Raw genomic sequence first — 12,114 nt, 5'->3', positions numbered from 1 at the left:
GACAACTACTTCACTTGTTAAATATTTTACAGTTACTTGTGAACTAGATGTAGATTCCTTCGAACTTTCAAATTCAGTGATTCTATAATGTAACAACCTAAATGATCTTTCTTACTGTCTCTGCCTCATCTAAACAATCTTGTCACAATACTATCACATTTAGACTTTACAATGTAATACTCTATCACCTCATTCCATTACTAAAAAATGTTAAGAACTTCCTCACTGTCTACCAAATAAAACATGAATCCCTTCCTGGCATTCAAAGCATTCTATAATTTGGCTCCAATATTCTATGTTATTATAGTACTCACTTTCCTATGCTATTAAACATAATCTGAGTTCCTTGCTGTCCTCACTCTCACATCATTTTCATCTTAAATCCTCCCATCTTTGCTGCCCCACCCATGCCTAGAGTGGAGTCACTCCAGATTTTTACCTAGAATAGCATATTTCTCCATTTCTAAATTCCCTAGTTCAAGGTCTAAGACAGGTACCACTTTCGTGAAGCTCTCCCTATTCTCCAGTGAAAATCCCATCCAACCCTCTTAATTTCTCAGAATAGTTTCTTTCCTTTCCATCTAACGTAATCTGCTTTGCATTACTTTGTAGACAAAATTTGAGCCTTATTTTATTTTTACATAGCATACCCATTTCCAGCATACTTCCTTGTGCTGAGTGGTTTTTTTGGTGTGTATATGGTGAGGCAATTGGGAGTTAAAAAACTTAACCCAGGGTCATATAGCTAGTTAAGTGCCAAGTATCTGAGACCCAATTTGAACTCATTCCACTGACTTGGAGGCAGGTGCTCCATCTACTGTGCCATTTAGCTGTCCCTCGATTAAATGTTTTTAAAGAGTTTGTGGAAAGGAAAATAGAAAATCGGAGAGAGTAAAGTTTATAAACAGTTTCTCAGATAAAAGCCTCATTATTTAAAATGTGTAAAGAATTTTGTCAAATCTGTAAGAATTAAGAGGTAGTCCCCAATAGATAAATTGTCAAAAGAATATGAACAAGCAATTTTCCAATGAAGAAATCAAAACAATTTATAGTCATTTTAAAAAAATGTTCTAAATCATTAATGATTGGAGAGATACAGATTAAAACACCCTTGAGATATTCTATACCTACCAGATTGGCTAAAGTGATAGAAGGGAAAAGTGACAAATATTGGAGAAGATATGGAAAAAATGGGACACTAATTCATTGTTCATAGAAGTGTAAACTGATCAAACCATTTTGGAAAGCAATATGGAATTATTTAACTACCTATATTCTTTAATCCAGGAAAACTTAAGTTTTTTCCCAAAAGTAATTAGGGAAAAAGGAAAAGAATCTATATGTTCTAAAATGTTTATGGCAGCTCTCTTTGTAGTAGTAAAGACTTGAAACGTGCAGATATCCATCAAATGGGAAATGGCTGAACAAGTTGTAGTATTTGATTGTGATAGAATACTATTGTGCTATAAGAAATGATGAACTCAAATGATTTTAGAAAAACATGAAGTCTTGCCCGAAATAACGAAGAACAAAGTGAGGAGAACCAAAAGAAGATTGTACATAGTAACATTAGTACTGTTTTTAAAATGACTGAACAAAAATTATTTTGTCAATTATAAATACCCAAATAAACTATAAAGAACATATGAAGATACTACCTGCATCCAGAAAAAGAAATGATAAGTAGAAGTATGTACATAATAAGTTTATATATATAGCTTTGTATCTAATGGTAGTCATTGCTAGGCTAAGGGAGGAAAGGAAGAAAACTTTTTTTTTTGATAATTTTGTTGTATAATTGAAAGGAAAAGTAAATTTTGAAAGGAATAGCAAATTTTCACTTAGTAGATTTCAATTCATGGACAATCATCTTTTTTTTTATTGGACTATATTAGAGAAGTATTTATTTTACTCCATGATTTAAAAAAAATTAATTATGAAATGAAGGACAATTCCCAAATTCAGAGATACAGATACAAAGAGTGTGAGCCAAATGTTAATGCCAAGGAATTTATAACCTAGTATGAGTATCAAAGTCATCTGTTTGGGAATGCTGATTACCTATTCCCAGAAGATCCTAAGCCCAAAGAAATATATGTAGCCATATATGTATAACAACATCAACACATAACTGTAATCTCATACAATCAAAGTTCCTTAACCAGACAGAGGCTTTCATTCTTTGTAATTACATCCTCAGCTCCAAATAACCAATAACAGAAATGGAAATCAAAACAACCCTGATGTTTTACTATACCCTGTAAACTAGAAAAAAAATGACCAAAAAAAACTGGTAACACTCAATGTTGAAAGGACTGTAAAAAGTACATTAATATATTTTTGTTAGAATTTTGAAATGGTATGATCATTTTGGAAATCAATTTGCAATTATGCAAAGAAAGTGACTAAAATGTCTATACCTTCTGACCCAGCGATCCCATTATAGGGCTTATACCTCAAAGAAGCCACTGATAAGATAAGTCTCAAACTTCCAAAATAATTATAGCAACACTTTTTGTGACAAGATTTTTGTGATTCCATAAGACTTAGAAATAAAGCAGATGCCCATCACCTGGAGAATGGCTAAATAGTGATATGTGAATGTAACAGAATATTACTTGATGTAAGAAATGGTATATGTGATAAACACAGAAAAATCTATATGCACGGAAGTAAAAAAGTCAAGAAAACATTATACACAATAACCACAATGTATAAGTGGAAAGAACAATAACATAGCAAAAAAAAAAAAAAAAACGGTAAATGTAACAAAATTATAAATATATGGCAGGACTCAAAATGAAGAGATATGAGGAAGATACCTCCAACCTACTCCCTATGGTCCAGAAGTTCTACACATTGAAAAAGCTTCACACAATGTTCAATTAATTGTGCTGACTTTTCTTCTCTTCTTAAAAACCCCCATATTATTTATGCATTTTTTTTTCCTGAAACAATTGGGATTAAGTGACTTGCCCAGGGTCACACAGCTAGGAACCCCCCCAATTATTATTTGTCATATGGGATGACTCTTTAGAAGGAGGGGAAAGGATAAGGATATGGTGATTATAAGAAACAGAAAACAGTGCCCTCCCCCCAAAAAAAACTTATCAAAAAGTGTATCCCCAGTGCTTAATACAGTGTCTGCTAGATAGTAAGCACTTAATGAATGCTTATCAACTGCCTGATAAATCTAGAGTTGAAAGGGACCTCAGAGGATATACAATCCAATTCCTTCATTTTACAGATTAGGAAAACTGTCAGAGGACAGAATTAAATTCAGGCCCTCTGACTCCAGGGCCAATGTTCTTCCCAGTATACCATTGAAGAAGTTAACGTTTAACATTTTTCACTACAAATATATTTAAGGCACATTATGGGTTAAATTGAGCTTTACTGGATTAACTTGAGACACTCACCACTAATACTGATTCTAGAAGAAAATGTTTACTGCCTTAAAACAAAACTAGATTATTTAAATTGGAGAATATTACTTTGAAAGTTATTTTTTAAAAATGAAGATTTCACGTTGTAACAATGAACCAATGAAAAACAATTAAACCAAGCCCTGTGCTCAACAAAATCTATGATAAAGTAGGGGAAAAAAATATGGTAGAGGAATCGGAAGCCCTCGTCCTGATTTTGCTACTAACTAGCAAAGTTAGTACAATCTTGGGAAACTCATGTAACTTTATAGACCACAATTTCCTCATCTGTAATAAAAGATATTAGGCAATCTCTACAGTCCCTTCCCATTCTGAAATCCTATCTATGATTCCATAAATTAGAAAAATTTAAGATGAAGAAATAATAAAAGGAATACATACTGTATGTATAATCACACAGGGAAGGAGAGATAGAATATCAAATTGTTATTGCTAAACTTCTAACAAATGAAATTTCTACATAGTTGTAATGGAATTACAAACAAGTTATTTTGAAAAAAAATTAACGAGATAAAAAAGGAAAAACTTTAAACAGACTCTCAAGAATGTTAATTAGAAAGTGGCTTCAGTAACTGAATTTTGTTCACTTTTGAAAATTTTAACTGTTAGAAATTATGGATATAATCTACACATATAATTTTCCGTGGAAAAATACCACACTTTCTCTTTGAAATTCCCAATTGTATGGCTCCTCAAGAGTAAAAAAAAGAGAGAGAAAAAGGTAGAGACCTAAATTACAAAATGTAGGGTGAATTCCTTTAACCTTAAGCTGAGAGGAAACTATTATCTCCTGCTTTAATAAGCAAGCATGCTATTGACTAAAAAAGTCTTCTACTTTCATTAAACATGAATAATTATCTAATAAAAAGTAAAGAGAATAAACATTCTTAGCAATGGATGAATGACAAAACAATAAAATCTTGTTCTTTACACCCTTGGAAGGTATTATTGCTATTTATATCTCAGAAATTCCTAACAGCAAGAACTCACAAGGGACCAATAAGGTAAGAAGTCTGATGAGGGAAAAAAGGATGAAGACAATTAGAGGCTAAAGATTCAAATGTTATGATTTATGTTATGAAGCGAATATTCTGATTCCCAAGCCCCTAGCTCGATAATTATGACAATATAAAAAAATTTTTAAGTAACAGGGGTTATAGAGATATATCCTTTCTATATTCACTTTTAAATGCATATAAAACCCTAGACAATTCAAGTACAAGTGCTGGATTCTCATTTTCCCAGATAAAAAAATTAACTATCTTCAGAAATCACCTAGTTCAATTTCCCTGCCTTTCTAAAGATGAGGAAGCTGAGCCTCAGCAAGAATGTGACCTGCTTAAGGTCGGCTTTTTTTGGCCTTAAACTTATGAGGTAAGATTTGATCCCACCTTTTCTACTCCAGAGCCTGTATTCTTTCCACTGTAACATACTGCTTCCTACAGGATAAGCAGATATGGATTAGTTAGAATTTGCATAGTTGGGGACAATGCCCACATTAATGATTATACCTGATAATTATATCTTATGTTATAGTTTATAAAGAATGTTTTTCATAGAAATATTAAGAGCTAGGTAATATAAGCATTCCTATTCCTACTGTACAGATAAGGAAAAAAGTTTAGAGATTGTTTCCCATCACAGATAAAGCCAGAAACTTGATTCAAACCCAAGTCTTCTGACTTCAAAGTCAAAATTCTTTCACTACAACATATTACAATCTATAGTTTAATTTGTGATGCTAAGCATTCAAATAACTTTTTTTCCATTAAAACAAATTGAGAAGCCAAATTGGACTTGGAAAACAATTATAAAATTTGAGAAGGATTTAATGTTTTGGGATTTTTCTCCTAAATATGCATAATGATTACAGCTACAAAAATAACCACCCCCACAAAAATCTTAAAAAAAAGAAAGAAAGAAAGAAAGAAAGAAAGAAAAACTACACAGAAGGAAAAACTGATGCAAAGTCATGGAAATAAAATTAGGATGATTTTTTTTTTCAAGTACATGTGTGTATGTATATGTGTCTTTGTATATATAAATGTATGCATATATGCATTTTTCAACTTTCTAAATTAAAAACTAAATTGCACTGATTTATGGTTTCCTGAATAATATTTATTAAAATTCTTATTTAGATATGTGAATAATTTTGAAGGTTATAATTTTTTTTTTGGCAAATGTTTTCACAATTCAATTTTGTGCCAAAAGCTTCTTATTTAACATGGGATTTAACACTGTTAGCTTTAGAAGAGCTCCAACAGCTATGCCATTAAAAAAAAAAAAAAAAAAAAACTATCCTTTATGTAATCTACAGAGAACAGATCCAGTGAGAATATTATCAAGAACTACTAGGAAACAGACACCAAGATCTTATAAATTACAAACTATTAAAAATGCTAACATTATATAGCTAAGATATTTTTCAAAAAATGTATCAAAAAAGAAGATAGGATTAAAATATCTGAACTAAAATCTAACATAGGTCTAATTTGAAAATCTATTAATCATATTGTTTGCCTTCTCAATGGATGAAGGAAGGGCTGAGGGGAGGGAAAGAATTTGGTACCTCCCAAAATTCTTTAATTAATGTTAAAATTTTGTTTTTTAAGAAAATAAAATTTATTACATATAAACAGACTTAATAGGCCATGGTTTGAGCTAATCAGCTAAAGTTAAGAATCAAGTGAGAGGTATAGATTTCTTATTGTTCTCTTTGTTTCAATAGTAGTGGCTAAGCTAGATGAAATTAAAGAACTAATAAGTTTTCAATTCTGAAAACATTGCTTTCAACTTTTCTTGTTTCTTTAAGCTAAAGCTAATTTTCCTAATGAAAACAAAAAAGCAAAACAATTTCATTCCTGAGCCATAATTATCAATTCTCTTAAGATTTTGAAACAACAGCGAGTACCCCCCCATATTTATTCTCTCTCTCTCTCTCTCTCGTGCAGACGCACACACATGTGCCAACGCACATATACCCCATTAATGACTAAAATATCACAAGTTCTTTAATTATTCTTAATTCTGGTGTTCATAGAACCCTGTTTTCCATTTGACGTTTGTCTTCATTTAGGAAATGCAAGATTTTCAAGCATTGTATTATGTAGCAAATAACATTTTAAGAAGGGTCAAAAGACCATTTCTGTTAACTGATTGTATTACTCACATTTAGATATCATTTATGAACACAAAATGTTTACATTTGATTATCAAAAGATAAGTAAACTGAGGCTCAAAAAAAAAAAGCAGTAACATAATTTCTATTTAACATGAATCTAAGTCACCTGACCAAATCTAAAGTTCTTTCTGTTAGAAACACTGTCTTTCATTTTTCCTTATGAAATCCTATGATAATCCATTAGAATACAAAGAAAAAAAAAAGGTAATCCATTAGAATAGTTCTGATAATAGTTCCCAGATTTTGGCTTAAGAGAACAAAAAGAAAGGCATAGAAGGCTTCTCACACTAAAATTATCTCTGAACATTTTTCTAGGAATTTTACTTTTGAGGGAATGGTTTTAAACAAACATATCTTTAAGGCTACTACATTCAAGTAATAGGTCCTGTATTTCATTATTCTAATACTACAAACTTATGAATATTTTTACTGCCTTTTAAAAACAACACACCTGATGAGACCAAATGGGATTAAGACAATAGTAAGGTTATGAATTTAGCAAAATATTTAAACAAAAATTTGTCTTTTATCTTTAAAAAAAAAATGTGCTCACCCTTCATATCATATTAACATCTTCTTTATAAAAGAGGGGCATACTCTGTAAATTGTAAGGCCTTATGAAAAAATGTGAGCTACTATTAGCTTGTATCTCTATAATTATAATAATGTATAGATGGTGTATACATAATAATGTATAGACACATCCTCAGATTGTGTAATTATGCCCTTTATTCAGACCATTAGTCTATTTAAGGGCAGCTAGCTGTATTTTAAGGTGTTGTGGATAGGATGCTGGGCCTAGAGTCAGAAGACCTAAGTTCACATTTGGCCTGAGACACTTTATTAGTTAGTTGTCCCTGAACAAGTCATTTAACCCTTCTTGTCTGTTTCCTCATTTGTAAAAATGAGCTGGAGAAAGAAATGGCAAATCACTCTGTATCAAGAAAACCCCAAATGGGGTCACGAGTCAGACAACTGAAAAATGACTCAGACTGCTTAATCCAGATATAATATGGACATTATTTTACTAAAAAAGCTAAAAATGTTTAAGCATTTTGAAGGTAAAGTATTATAAAGATTATAGTTCACATCATCAAAATAGCTTAATGTTATAGTAATTTGCATTATAAATTCCAATTTAGACAAATTTGATCATACCAATGCAAAGATTAGAAGAAAAAGTTAACTAGGAGAATTTTTTTGAAAGAGGCCTCATTCTGGTTATCAAGATACATAAGGAACTGATTTAAATTTGTAAGTACAAAGAGCCATTTTTCAACATGGTCAAAGCATACAAACAGGTACTTCAAAGAAAGAAATCCAAATTGCTAATGATTAGATACATGCAAATCAGAGCAACTCTGAGTTTCTATTATATACCCATCAAATCGGCAAAGGTGATGAAAAAGCAAAATAAGAGTTGCAGGGAAAATAGACAAATTAATGGGTGGATCCTGGAATTGATCTAGCCATTAAGAAAAGCAATAAGGAACAATGCACAAAAAATTACTAAGTTGTACTTACTCTTTGTATCAGTAATACAATTATCAAACCTCTACCCCAAAGAAATCAATGAAAGAAGTGAGCAAAATATGTCTATTACAGTAGCTTTTTTTGTAGTGGCAAAGAACTACAAACCAAGGAGGTGCTGATTGGTTAAGTTAGTGTTGACAGTAGCTGAACAAATTGTGGAATATAAATGTAATGAATATTATTATGCCATAAGAAATGATGAAAAAAACAGTCTCAAAGAAATCTGGGAAGATTTATATGAATGGATGCAAAGTGTAGTGAGCAAAACTAGAGAAAAAAATTATACAATAACAATACAATAAAGACAAACCACTTGGAAAGACAAGAATTCTGATCAATAAAATAGGGGCCCAACCAAAATTTCAGAGGACAAACGAAGAAGCATGCTATTTAGATGATAAACTAAGTGCTAAATGGGACTCAATTTTTAGACAGAATCAATGCAAGGTAGTTTTGATAGTGGGTTTTTTTTTTTTTTTTTACACATAACTATGTATATGTTATAAAAGGTTTCATTTTATTTTGGTGGTTTTTATTTTTCCCCAATGGGGAGGGACAAATAGGTAGGGAGAGAAAATTGAATTTTTTTTCCCCCTTAAATGAAATGAAAATTCTAAAAGTACCATAGCTAAATGACTCCTTCAGTCTGATTGGCAAAATTCAATGAGGACTATTACAGGAAAAGCACTGTGCTAAGGCTACAAGGGCACTAACTGAAAAAGATGAAAGAGTAAATCAGTAAAAACATCTCATAGGAGATGGCATTTGAGCCTAGTCTTGAAGCTGATAACTCTAAGAAACTGAAGGTTAGGAAAACAATGTAATTCACAATCATGGGGACAGCTCAGAGGTGAGAGATGAAATGTTTAATTAAAAAAAAACAAACAAACACGTGCAGGAAAAATGGAATATAAAATGCCTGGAAACATGGTAGACAATGAGCATAAGGTAAAAGTCAAGCAAAAAGTTATTACGTATACTTTGCTCTTCTATATATAAAAATATCAAAATAAAGAGAAAAAAACCTTATATTCTTTAGAACTTAAATACATTTTTAAAAGCTTCCTACTCATTTCAATGTATGTGGCAATTTTACATGACTCCTAAGAAAAAGGACTCTTCATATGCCAAGTAGAAGCTTTTTTTTAAATTTAAAAATAAAGTGTTGTCATCACAACAAATAAATGCAAAAGAATTTAACAACTTTAATGAAGAGAGCTAATGACAAACTTAGGATCTCAATATAACAGAACTATGAATCCAATACAGTTAAAAAAAACCTGGTTCTAATAAGAATCAGAATAATAAGGTTCTTGCAGAAATATTTCAAAAAGGCAGTGCCACTGAGATTTCCTGAGCTATTGCGTTCTATGAACTCAACTCTCAAAGCCCGAGTAGGTGAGGCAGGATACACACCTTGGTGTTCTCGGTCCAGTTACGAGTGGACTGGCGTCTGCATCAGGAAAAGCACCTCCGCCATTGGTATTAATCGGCGTCCCCGTATTCGGCTGAAGAGGGAAGACCCAGGGCTGTACAAGCCATGAAGACTGAAACCTCCTCCTCCTCTTCCTCCTCTTCCTCCTCTCACCTTTAGAAGGGATCCTCCCTCCAGGACGGGGCCGGAGCACTTCGAGGAGGCCAGCGTGAGGGGAGCCTGTGCACTGGTTGCTGAGGTGGCTGCGGCCCCCGTCGTCCCTGCCCTGGGGAATAAACAAACCATTCAGTCTCCTGGGGTATCCCCCCCACGTCCTCGCCCCGGGGACACCAGCATCGTTTCCGAGGGTCGAATAACGATAATAAGGGCAATACCTGCAGGAGTAACTCAATTTAAGGGGGTGGGGAGATGGGCAGCCGGGGGCGGAGGGGGCTAGGAAAAACCGGGGCTAGGGCGGAGAGGGGGCAAAAGAGGGCGTGAGAAGGAGGAAGCCGGCCCGGCCCCGGCAGGACCCTCCAGTCCCGCGACTCCCTCGGGGGTCAGGGGCTTAGCCACGCCGGGAAGACGAGCTCCTCCCCGCTCCGCCGCTTACTCCCCCTCTCTCCTCCCTCCTCTCCCCTCCCCCTCTTCCCCTCCCCCCGTGACTGTGGGCCGGAACCGAAGCCGGTCGTCACCGCGGGGCCCTGCCCGGGGATTGCCGGGGCCTTCCTGAACTGCAGCTGCTCAGGCCGCCCACCCGCTCAATCCCTCCGTCCGCCGGCTTGTCGGCGGAGTCTGTCCGTCTTCGCGGCGGAGACAGACTCCTAGGATTAAACCCGCGACGGGTGGGGGGGAGAAAGAGAAAGGGGGTGGGGAACAGCGGGAGGGAAGAAGGGGGGGTATCCCCGTCCTCCTTCTTTCCTCTATTCCCGAAAGCCCGTGAGGTTGTGAAAGAGGTTGGAAGGAACATACATTATTTTCCCCAAAGCAACAACAACAGCTTTAACCGGTGTTTACCTTCCCCCTGGTCCACCGCCAGCGCCGCCATCTTTCTTTCTAACGCCGGGCACTGCGCGTACGTCACTTCCGCCGCCACCACCACCTGTGGGCCAGAAGCACTAACCTGACCAGGCTCGGAAGTAACCGGACACTGAGCAGAAGAGACTGGCGTGGCGCCGGCCAACGTATACCGTCATCAAATCTCCGCCTGCGATTTCCCCATATCCTCTCCACTCCTGTGTTTCTGGGCCTCTGAAAAAGAATAGTTGTAATTAATGACCCTCTAACAAATAAATAAGGTTGGCCCGTCCCCCACCCCCCACCCTCCACTCCCAACCTAGATCCCAGTGAAACCCAGGATGACGGATTTTATCCTGATCACTCTTGGTCTCCGCTTGCTGAGCTCCGTCTGATAGCGTCCTTAAGAGGCTCTACGTAGGCTTTAAAACTATCTAGCGTTTGTTTTCTTTGGGATGCTACCACGCTCTGCGTGAGTGCGAGGACTCTTGGCTCCTGCGCAAATGAGCAAAGGTCCACTCGCCAGAGGCTAAAGAGACCATTTTACTCTGGATAGCCCACCCCAACGGGTATCGAAGAGACAAACGGCAGTTCAAGTTACAGGAACTATTATAAAATCCCTTTCAGCACCTGGACGGGAGTGTGAAGGGAAGGCAAAAGCAGAAAGGGGGAGGTGGTGGGAGGATGGGCGCAAAACTGTTTTAGAAGTGTTACACCTGCATTAAACGGCATCATTTTTATAAGGCAACTTGCACTGAAGTATTGCATCACATTTCCACTTAGCTTAGTACACAACAATTACGTGTTCAGCATTGTACATCTCCCAGTGGCGAATAATTTATAGAAAATGGCACATATGCGCCATTCAGAGAAATGATTGGAGCGATGTAAAACACTGCTCTATTCATTTCTAACTGCGCCAGAAGAAAATGGCAGAAAATTTCAGAAAATACTGAATAGGCGAGTCACATTCAATATTTACATACCAACACCCAGATTCTAATTAAAGCTGTTTAAAAATGTCGATTTTTCTTGCTGTTTTTTCGCCTGGAAATATAAAATTGCAACATATGGCTATTTTACAAATCTATTAGTTTTCTTCTAGAAAAAAATGAAGAAAAGGACAAGAAGAAAATATTTGAAGGTCAGTGTTCCTAGTACAAAAGTGCATTGAATTAAATAGATTTGCTATTGTTATTATTAAATATAATGGATAAATGCTATTATGGTTTTTGGTTTTTCACTTCTCAGATAAGCTTAGAGTATAAACAAACATCCAAGTAAAATTAAATCATATAACAATTTTTAAAGACCTTCATATTCTCTTTAGGAAGACTGCAAACAAAGTTAATTTTCAGTAGACCAAATTAACATATATTTTGTAGAAACAGATCACATAAAACAATAATAATCATGAGGGATAGCTATACCATACTGAAAATAAGCAACAGTCTTAAAAGCATGAGGAAGAACTATCTCAAGTTCTGAAGAGCATAGAATCTAAATTTTAAAACCTTAGT

The 12,114-nt window shown here is 35.2% G+C and overlaps 1 protein-coding gene across 4 annotated transcripts in view; it reads right to left on the bottom strand.

Annotated features, from left to right (window-relative positions):
• Nucleotides 1–11,471, bottom strand: part of KLHL15 (kelch like family member 15) — a 59,837-nt gene extending 48,366 nt beyond the window's left edge. Inside the window, exons 1-3 of one of the 4 annotated variants that reach the window (XM_023498926.2) lie at nt 10,914–11,471; nt 10,701–10,828; nt 9,580–9,863 (exon numbers count right to left, since the gene is read on the bottom strand). The gene's annotated coding sequence lies outside the window, so the exon portion shown is untranslated. The other 3 variants (XM_031959479.1, XM_003763500.4, XM_023498927.2) reach the window with 3 other exon arrangements.
• Nucleotides 11,472–12,114: the final 643 nt, after the last annotated feature.

The sequence above is a fragment of the Sarcophilus harrisii genome, chromosome 3, assembly GCF_902635505.1.
Source record: "Sarcophilus harrisii chromosome 3, mSarHar1.11, whole genome shotgun sequence".
NCBI lineage: Eukaryota > Metazoa > Chordata > Mammalia > Dasyuromorphia > Dasyuridae > Sarcophilus > Sarcophilus harrisii.
This window is presented reverse-complemented; position numbering and strand designations above follow the sequence as displayed.